Source organism: Palaemon carinicauda, chromosome 40, assembly GCF_036898095.1.
Source record: "Palaemon carinicauda isolate YSFRI2023 chromosome 40, ASM3689809v2, whole genome shotgun sequence".
Taxonomy (NCBI): Eukaryota; Metazoa; Arthropoda; class Malacostraca; order Decapoda; family Palaemonidae; genus Palaemon; species Palaemon carinicauda.
The window spans coordinates 10,920,832-10,930,831 of record NC_090764.1 but is presented as its reverse complement, the minus strand read 5'-3'; the positions used below and the strand labels follow the sequence as shown (position 1 = coordinate 10,930,831).

At 31.1% G+C, this 10,000-nt stretch overlaps 1 pseudogene; it reads left to right on the top strand.

Moving 5' to 3' along the window:
* LOC137631973 (uncharacterized) overlaps positions 1 to 10,000 on the top strand; it is a 44,085-nt pseudogene that overhangs the window by 27,323 nt on the left and 6,762 nt on the right.

Here is a 10,000-nt window from a genome sequence, read left to right as displayed (position 1 = left end):
AAACACTGATATTTTCCTATCAAATCAATCAGATCACTGTAATTTTACATTTCCTTTCTGCTATTTATAGTTTACAAAACTGACATGTCTGCGGGCTTTGTTTTCCAGTGGACTTCAAACGAATGTATTTGTTGTTGTTGTTGTTGTTGTTGTATATTCCCCAATCTCTCAATAACAATAAATACAAAATAAAGATTTTTTCCTAGCAAATCAATAAGATCACTATAATTTACATTTCATTTCTGATATTTATAGTTTACAAAACTGACATGTCTGCGGTCTTTGTCCTCCAGTGGACTTCAAACAGCTGCATTTAATGTTATTGTTGTTGTTGTATACTCCACAATATCACAATACCATTAAATACAAAAACAATTATTTTTCCTATCAAATCAATCAGATCACTATAATTTGTATTTCCTTTCTGTTATCTATAAATTATAAAACTGACATGTCTGCGGTCTTTGTACTCCAGGGACTACAACCGGCTGCATTTTTTGTTTTTGTTATTGTTGGTCTTGTTGTATATTCCACAATCTCTCAATAACATTAGCACTTGTTGTTGTTGTTGTTGTTGTTGTATATTCCACAATCTCTCAATAACATTAGCACTTGTTGTTGTTGTTGTTGTTGTTGTTGTTGTTGTTGTATATTCCAAAATATCACAATAACATTAAGTAAAAAACAATTATTTTTTCACAGCAAATAAACATCACTATTTTTGCATTTCCTTTCTGTTATTTATACTCTACAAAAATGGCATCTTAATCCTTTTTGTCTCTTGACCCTCGGCAGATTCATGGTAGCCGGAGGCGCGCCCCATTGTGGCGGCCGTGTCCTTCCCAGGTGCAGGAAATACCTGGCTCCGATATATAACTGAGACCCTCAGTGGCCATCTTCACTGGTTCCGTTTACCACGATGAGGCCCTTGCACTAAAAGGTGAGATTTTTTATTTTTAAAGTCTGCTTGATTCACTCAATAGATATATATATATATAATTATATATTACATATAATATAAATATATATATATGCATATATATATACATATATACACACACACACACACACACATATATATATATATATATATATATTTATTTATTTATTATTTATATGTAAGATCAAGAGAGACGACTGTTGAAATCTAACTGAGGTCCTCTGCGTCAATAAGGGTAGGAGATGATGATGATGATGATGATGATGATGATGATGACACACACATACGCACACACAAATATATATATATATATATATATATATATGTATATGTATAAATATATATAAAAACAAAAATATACGTGTGTATGTGTGCTAGCGCAAGCGCGTACTTGTAAAAGCATTAGAGGATTTATAAGCTTATTAAAAACCTTTCACAATTACTAGTATTGAAGCAGTTTCTATATGCAGCTACCAGAAGTCTCACTGTAACAATTAAACTCTTTTGAAAAAACTGATACTATTCAAGAGATTAAAAATTTCTGCTCTAACGTTACACAGTTCACTTTCACAATAATAAAGTCTGAATTTACATGCGTATTGATAACTATTAAAAAGACCAGATCATTAACACTAATTTTTGGATTCAATAGTATAATAATACAGTGATGTCCGAATACAAAGGACCGCTTTGTGCTGTGCAATTGACACTACCAATTAATTATTAATAGCTCCTTTGAGGAAGGCATTCACCGCTTACTGTTAAAAATTTGCATTAAAAAACGGTGAATGTCTGGGAACATTTATTCTACGATATTTACCGTTTTAAAATGGATATATTGACGTAATGGAGTGATATTACGGTACACCAACCCCGTAAAAGATGATAACAAAGTAAGGTAAAATTACGGTCGCCAGTATTTTTACTGAAATACGGTTGAGAACAGTATAATTTTTACGGAAAATTTCGATTAAAATTACGGTTTTTTCTAACAATGCATAAATAATTATCTGAAAAAACAGGACATTTAAACAACGTATGTAACACTTTCAACAAATTAAATGCATACACAAACAAACACATCAATCAAAACCTGTAAACAAGAGATTCGTGGAATGAATACTTTATAAAATGAATAATGTACATTGCAGCCGATTCAATTATATTTTGTTTGTCAACACTGAAACTGATTGTTCTTATTGTAAAACGAACGAGCCTTTTATGGCTTTCGAAAATAGTTAGAAATTCAGCGCCTTTAGAATAACATCGCTACATAGGAGGTGAATTTCTGTATCACACACAAACATACATACATAGACACACACACATACATACATACACATACACACAAAACACACACAAATACATATATTTATATATATATATATACATACATATGTATATATATATATATATATAATATTCCATGTATACGATAAGTAAAAATCCCACATTCACAGGAAATTAAATTTATTAATACTTTCGAAGGGAACATCTCCCTTTCTCTTCAGAATACAAATAGTTATAAGTATCTATATTCCAAAGAGGAAGAATATTGTATATGGGTCATACAGTACTTAATATATATATATATATATATATATATACACACACACATACACTGAACATTGGAATATTTTTCTTTTGCTGGCTATTAAGCATGAATTATTATTTACTACCTCATTAGACAACATTTATCATGCGATTACGAAATTAATATTTGATAACCATACGCGAAACTATATTTCTCTCCAGATTATTATATTTCCAAAAATAATTATATAATATTCTGTAAATAATTGTAAAGCACCCACCACTAAAAAATGCAAAAGATTGAAAATTATATAAGTTGAAACTGTAAGTAAACGCACGGATGTATGTGAAATTAAAACTAACAATACCAGCTATTTATAATGCAACAATGGCATTGATTTGCTTTTAATTGTATTTCACATTCCTATACTGAAGTCTTCGTAATCTGCTAACGGAGCACGTTTAGTAGCCTAGATAGCGGAGCACGTTTATGTAGCCCTAATAGCGGAGCACGTTTAGTAGCTTAATAGCGGAGCATGTTTAGTAGCTTAATAGCGGAGCACGTTTAGTAGCTTAATAGCGGAGCACGTTTAGTAGCTTAATAGCGGAGCACGTTTAGTAGCAAGTAGCGGTGCACCTTTTGTAGCTAATAGTGGAGCACCTTTAGTAGCCTAATAGCGAAGCACCTTCAGTAGCTAATAGCGAAGCACCTTTAGTAGCTATTGGCAAAAACACCTTTCGTAGCCTAATAGCGAAGAAGCACCTATATATAAGAAAAAAAAAAAGCACAATCAGATTCGGAGTTGTAGCATTTCAAGGGACATAAATTCGTACCAATAAAGGCTAATTAATCTGAGCTCTTGCAGAAAGAGGACAGTAAAAACAATTCTAGAACTATTCCGCTTATGTATCGAAGGAGAATCTGAACATGCTTTCTTCTGAAGGGAAAGAAATGTTCAACTTACAGGAATTAAATATATTTAGTTTTATTAGAACATGCATTATCTATTGTATTTTTTACTGAAACAGTTAGGATTATTTCGATTAGATGAAATCTGCGCGTGATAATTCTTCGTTCTTAAAAAAAAAAAAAAATAATGTATCGTTAGTTTCAGTACTTTAGGACGTCACTGTCTACTGGCACTAATAATCCAGACAATTCATAATAAAATTAATAAATGGCAACTCTGAATACGATCATTTCCAGCGTTTCTCTCAAGGCTTAATCCCTTTCAACCAACTACATATTACAGGATAAAATTCCCTATTTTTCAATGTAACTAAAAGATTAAGTCATCAATAACTATTTTTCCCTCCCTTTACTTACAAACATTCGTCGAAGAAAAACTAAAGAAAAATAATATATATATATATATATATATATATATACATAAATATATATATACATAAATATATATATATATATATATGTATGTAGTATCTATGTGTATATATATTATATATATATATATATATATCTATCTATCTATCTATATATATATATATATATACACAGACATATATATTTATACATGTATATATATATATATATATATATATATATATACACATATATATATTTATACATGTATATATATATATATATATATACACATATATATTTATACATATATATATATATATATATATATATAATGTGAGTGTATATGTGTAAGTATTCCTGTCACGCTGAACAGCAACCACTCAGAGAGCAACAATCTTCCACAAATTTCCCCAACTACCCGTGTTGCTTTAAGAAAGGGTGAGGGGGGTGGGAAGGGTTGGATCTGTATATGTGCGCGTGGGTGCATATCTATCTAAATATTTAGCTCTCATTTCGACGGGTTACGCACACTAGTATTAGAATAAGCATTGTACAAGCTGCATCCTTAAAATATCGAGTTTAAACTATGTATTCCCACTGGGCTTCCGTTCGCTAAAATAAAAAAAAAAAAAAAAGTGTATACATATATATATATATATATATATATATATATATATATATATATAATGTGTGTATAGTCAGAATACAAACATTGCTAACCTTTCACATCAACACTTCACAAACGACGAAACAACAAATCCTCTCGACTTCTATTAATATACAGAAGAGCTACGGAAACAATGCTCTTGATTAAAACATACATGAAAAAAAAGGTTAAAAAAATAAGAATTATTCCCACGGTTAATTGTTATTCCTGAAGAAAAATACTTCGTTAATTGTTACGTCAACAAAATGGGAAAAGAAGTGTTTTTTTTTTTAATTAGTAAATCCTTTATAAATTCATCTGTATACAAGCTATACTTAACGATTCCTTATCAAGAACAGAAGGGAGCAAAAAAGAAAGGGTTATAAACAAATAAATAATTAACTACTCAATTTTTTTTAATGAGGCGCATTTGCACCGACTCGCAGCGGTGCCCTTTTAGCTCGGAAACCATTTCCTGCTATCTGATTGGTTACAATTATCTTGCCCAACCAATCAGGGATCAAGAAACATTTCCGAGCTAAAAGGGCACCCCTGCGAGTCGGTGCAAATCTGCCTCAATAAAAAGAATTGACTATAATGAAGTTAATGTACGAGGTTAACAAGGGAATATTTACCGAAAGAGATGGATTTTAGATGAAAAGAAAACTAATAAAACAAAATCCAATAACCTGATGTCAAGTCAACATAAAAAAAAAACTTATTACTGTAATCATCAAATTAGCATGCAAACGACAAACATTTTTTTTTTAAATATCATTTATTAAATATTAATAAATCAATTATATGAGATTTTAATGATAGGTGACGCAATCTTTCCCTTTGAAAGAGTAAAAATGTATAACTTGCCATATTTTATTATACTTCCGTGAAGTCATAATTGTTAATCTCATCAAGTTACATTCTATTTGTTTTCATTATCACAGTCAGTTTTTTACAGCTATGTATTTCAGTGATTTTATGATTACTCATGAGAGAGAGAGAGAGAGAGAGAGAGAGAGAGAGAGAGAGAAAGTATCAGTAAGGTTGATCATAAGTTAATTTCACTTCCAAAGATAGACAAGATAATGGATTAATACATTCCACTCTGACAGCCTAGAAATCACCCCCCACAACCCCCCCCCCAAAGGTCTTCAAAATCAAAATTATTCCAAAAATAAAATAACTTTAAAAAAAAATCTTTATTTACTACGAATTACATCACAGGCATCCTGAAATTACTTACTACAGTTTTGCCTGCTTCATTAGGTAATTCAATTTCACATAATAGCACTCATGCCGCAAAAGAATAATTTCTATGCGTTTTATAACTGCCAATAATTATTATTGCACACTGTAAGATGGGTTACTATATATAGCATCATAACTTAAGGGAAAAATTCCAGAAGCCATGTGTATGAGTAATTTAAAGTGTATGAGTAATTTAAAGTGTATGAGTAATTAAAGTGTATGAGTAATTTAAAGTGTATGAGTAATTTAAAGTGTATGAGTAATTTAAAGTGTATGAGTAATTTAAAGTGTATATGTAGGTCTATTGGTAATGCAAGGTTTCAATGTATATTTAAACTAACAGAAAATAACCACAAACTACAATTTGAGGAATTATTTGTTATTTTTTCCGCAAAAAAAAAAAATTAAGGTTTATCTTTTGTCTTGCCCAATTTCCGTGGCTCACAAAATGACAAAAATTAAACGTTCTCTTCCCTTTCCTCAATAGAATTAATGAATATTTTCAGAGTAACACAGTCTCAGAATATATATCTTGTTTACTGATTAAAAGTAGCAACGATAACAAAATATGAAAAACAGCTATTAAGACATACTAAATCAACTTGGTGTGCAAATCTAGATACAAAAAATTATCAGAAATAGCCAACCATTTTTTCCTAACACAGAGACACATATAAGGTTAGTTGTCCCAAACGATCTCCTAAATCAGTCAAAAATTAGTCAAGTTTCACTGCATAACATTGAAGAACCCAGACCGATTTGGTGATTATAAATGTAGCTATAATACGCCTTTTACCTTTGTAAAAACGTCATATAATGTTAGGAGTTTTAAAAGATCTAAATCACTAAAAAATTCATCAGGTTTCATTGGATAAAATTGAGGAATCCAGAACAACTTGTTGAATATACTTGTAGTTATAGTACACCTTTTACCTCAGTAAGTAGGAACATCACATAATGTTAGGAGTTCTAAAAGATCTAAATCACTCAAAAATTCCTCAAGATTCATTGGATAAAACTGAGGGAATCCAGACAAATCTGGTGAATAAACTTGTATGTACATTACGCATTTTGCTTCAGTCAGTAAAAATGTTTTTAAAACCTTGTGATGGATTTTGAAAATGTAAATAAAAACCCACAAGACACCTGAAAATGGTCTTACCCAGAGCTTATCCACAATCCATGGCACCTCGCTTTCTACAAGAAGTCATACCCTATGCGCAATTGGCTTGACTAACGTGAGTGATGTAATAAGAGGCGAGTTCCCTTTTATAAAAGGTGTCCTTGACACATGTCTCAGCTTATCTTCGCAGCATTTTTAAACGATGCAATTCAAGAAATACAAAATATCTCTTTCGGGTGCAGGATATTACAAAAATTCATGTGGACCTAAAAAATACAGCGTGTTTTCAAAACCCAAGCATCAACCAAACATAAAAGTTTGTTTCACTGTAAGGGTACAGAATAGTGTAGTACAAGGACAGAGTATTAAACTTTAATTTCCTATCTTTTGCTGATCACCCGTTTCATGGAAACCAAAATATAACCTCCAAAACTGGCATCGAATCGACCCGTGAAAATATGCAAGAAAATGTCGCCCATTTTCAAATTATAAAGATATTCAAACATAAAGCAATCGTTTCTAAATACCAGTTATATAACTTTTCTGCTCATATAATTATAGTATTTATAAAATTTGTAGGCAATCTCCATTACATTGTAGGCAATCACATGTAACCTTTAAAACGCCATTCACATAATACTAAATTAGTTATCACATAGAAACACTTAAACACTTATGATGATACTCATTAATTGGTGTACAAAGTTGCATATAACAACATAACTAATTTAGCCTTTATATAACATTATCTCATTCTGGTGACAGAGGAAATGGCTTTGTATACAGGAGGAAATGTTAGACTATTCTCTTCAATACCCTTTGAAGTCTACAAAACAACAATAATTCTATAAAAAAAAAAAATGATAAATAAAAAAATAATAACAATAATTTTAAAAAAAATATTGATAAATAAAAATAAGTCTCAATAATAATATGAACAATACACAATAATATTATACCACAGCTTTAGTGCAATAAAATAACATAACGAACACAGAGGACTCGCGCAAAAGCTTCAAGCTGCATTTTGAATTTATACTTTTTTACTGAATTGAAACATGGCAAAATTGTATATATTACTTTTGTAATAAAAATTATATATTTTTTTACTTAAGCAGAAAATAACGACTTTTTCCTTCTGGCAGGATTCTGGGGTGAGAGAGATGGCTATAGACAAGGGACAACGATTATACAAAAAACACATAGTTTTCCGCTTTTACCTGACGGTAAGTAAAATTTATCTGGCTTTCTATTAATAAACTATATTGCAAAATATACTATAATATAACATAATAATAATGAAAGGTTAAGACAGTACTTGGGGGAGCTTATACCGGCAGTGTTTACTGAATAAAAGTTTAATAAATTTCAAAATATATTCAAGTGGGTAGCTCTTCTTCATCCTTTTTTAGCCCATTTTAGCGCAGTAAATGTTATTTCCCCAGTATCAGTTTACATCCAATTCTTATCAATTTTTGGCGCAGTGGAACATCTCCCAAAAGCAGTTATTGTTACTCAAAATATTCTAAATTAATAAAAACATACTTAACTAAAACTAACATGTGAAATCACTGCCACAAAACACATAACTGTTGATACTATAAACAGTAAATGTTACTTAAACTATCCTAAATCAATTATATAAAGAAACTCGCCTAAACTAACATATGGAACCACAGCCACAGCCAGACAGCTGTTAATCCCATAAACAGTAAATGTCACTAAAACTATCCTCAATCAATAATGTAAACTGGCCTAAACTGACATGTGCAATCAAAAACCACAGCCAGACAGCTGTTAATCCCATAAACAGTAAATGTCACTAAAACTGTCCTCAATCAATCATGTAAACTGGCCTAAACTAACTTATGCAATCAAAACCACAGACAGACAGCTATTAATCCCATAAACAGTAAATGTCACTAAAACTATCCTTAATCAATAATGTAAACTAACAAATGCAATCAAAACCACAGACAGACAGCTATTAATCCCATAAACAGTAAATGTCACTAAAACTATCCCCAATCAATCATGTAAACTGGCCTAAACTAACATATGCAATCAAAACCACAGACAGACAGCTATTAATCCCATAAACAGTAAATGTCACTAAAACTATCCTTAATCAATAATGTAAACTAACAAATGCAATCAAAACCACAGACAGACAGTTATTAATCCCATAAACAGTAAATGTCACTAACACTATCCTCAATCAATAATGTAAACTGGCCTAAACTAACAAATGCAATCAAAACCACAGACAGACAGCTGTTAATCCCATAAACAGTAAATGTTACTTAAACTAAGTCAATAATTAAACTTACCTAAAACTAACATACGTAATCACAACCACAAACAGACAGCTGTTAATACCATGAACAGTTAACGTTACTTAAACTATCCTCAATCAATAATAAAAACAGCTTAACCTAACATGAGGAATCACAGTCACAAACAAACAGCTGTTAATCTCATAAAAAGTTACCGTTTAACTACCCTAAATCAAAGAAACTTGCCTAAAACTAACACATGGACCACAGCCACAAACACACAAGCTGATAATACCGTACACAGTTAACGTTACTTAAAATTTCCTAAATCAATAATATAAAAACTTGCCTAAAACTAATATGTGGAATCACACCCACAAACAGACAGCTGTTAATCACATAAACAGTTAACATTACTTAAACTATCCTAAATCAATAATAAAAACAACAGAAGCTAACATGTGAAATCAGCCACAAACAAACATCTGTTAATCCCATAAACAGTTAACGTTACTTAAACTATCCTAAATCAATAAACTCTCCTAAAACTGACATATTAAATCACAGCCACAAACAAACATCTGTTAATCTCAACTTCTTCCTCAGAGGTAACAGACGGAATCTACAACGGCCAAGAGTTCCGATTTCTAGTTCCCGCGGAACCCCCGAAAAGTGGTGGTACTACTGAGGAACCCTTGGGAATCCCTCCTGGCCCTGAGGCATTACCACGCGGCGGGTCACACCGGATTTGCCAACATGGCATTCTTCAAGGGGCCAGGTAATTTAGCTCTTGGTGGAAAGTTTGATATTCTTTGTATATATATATATATATATATATACATGCATATATATTCTTAATTATGCAGAATATACACACATGTATTTATACAATATGCTTTATATATATATA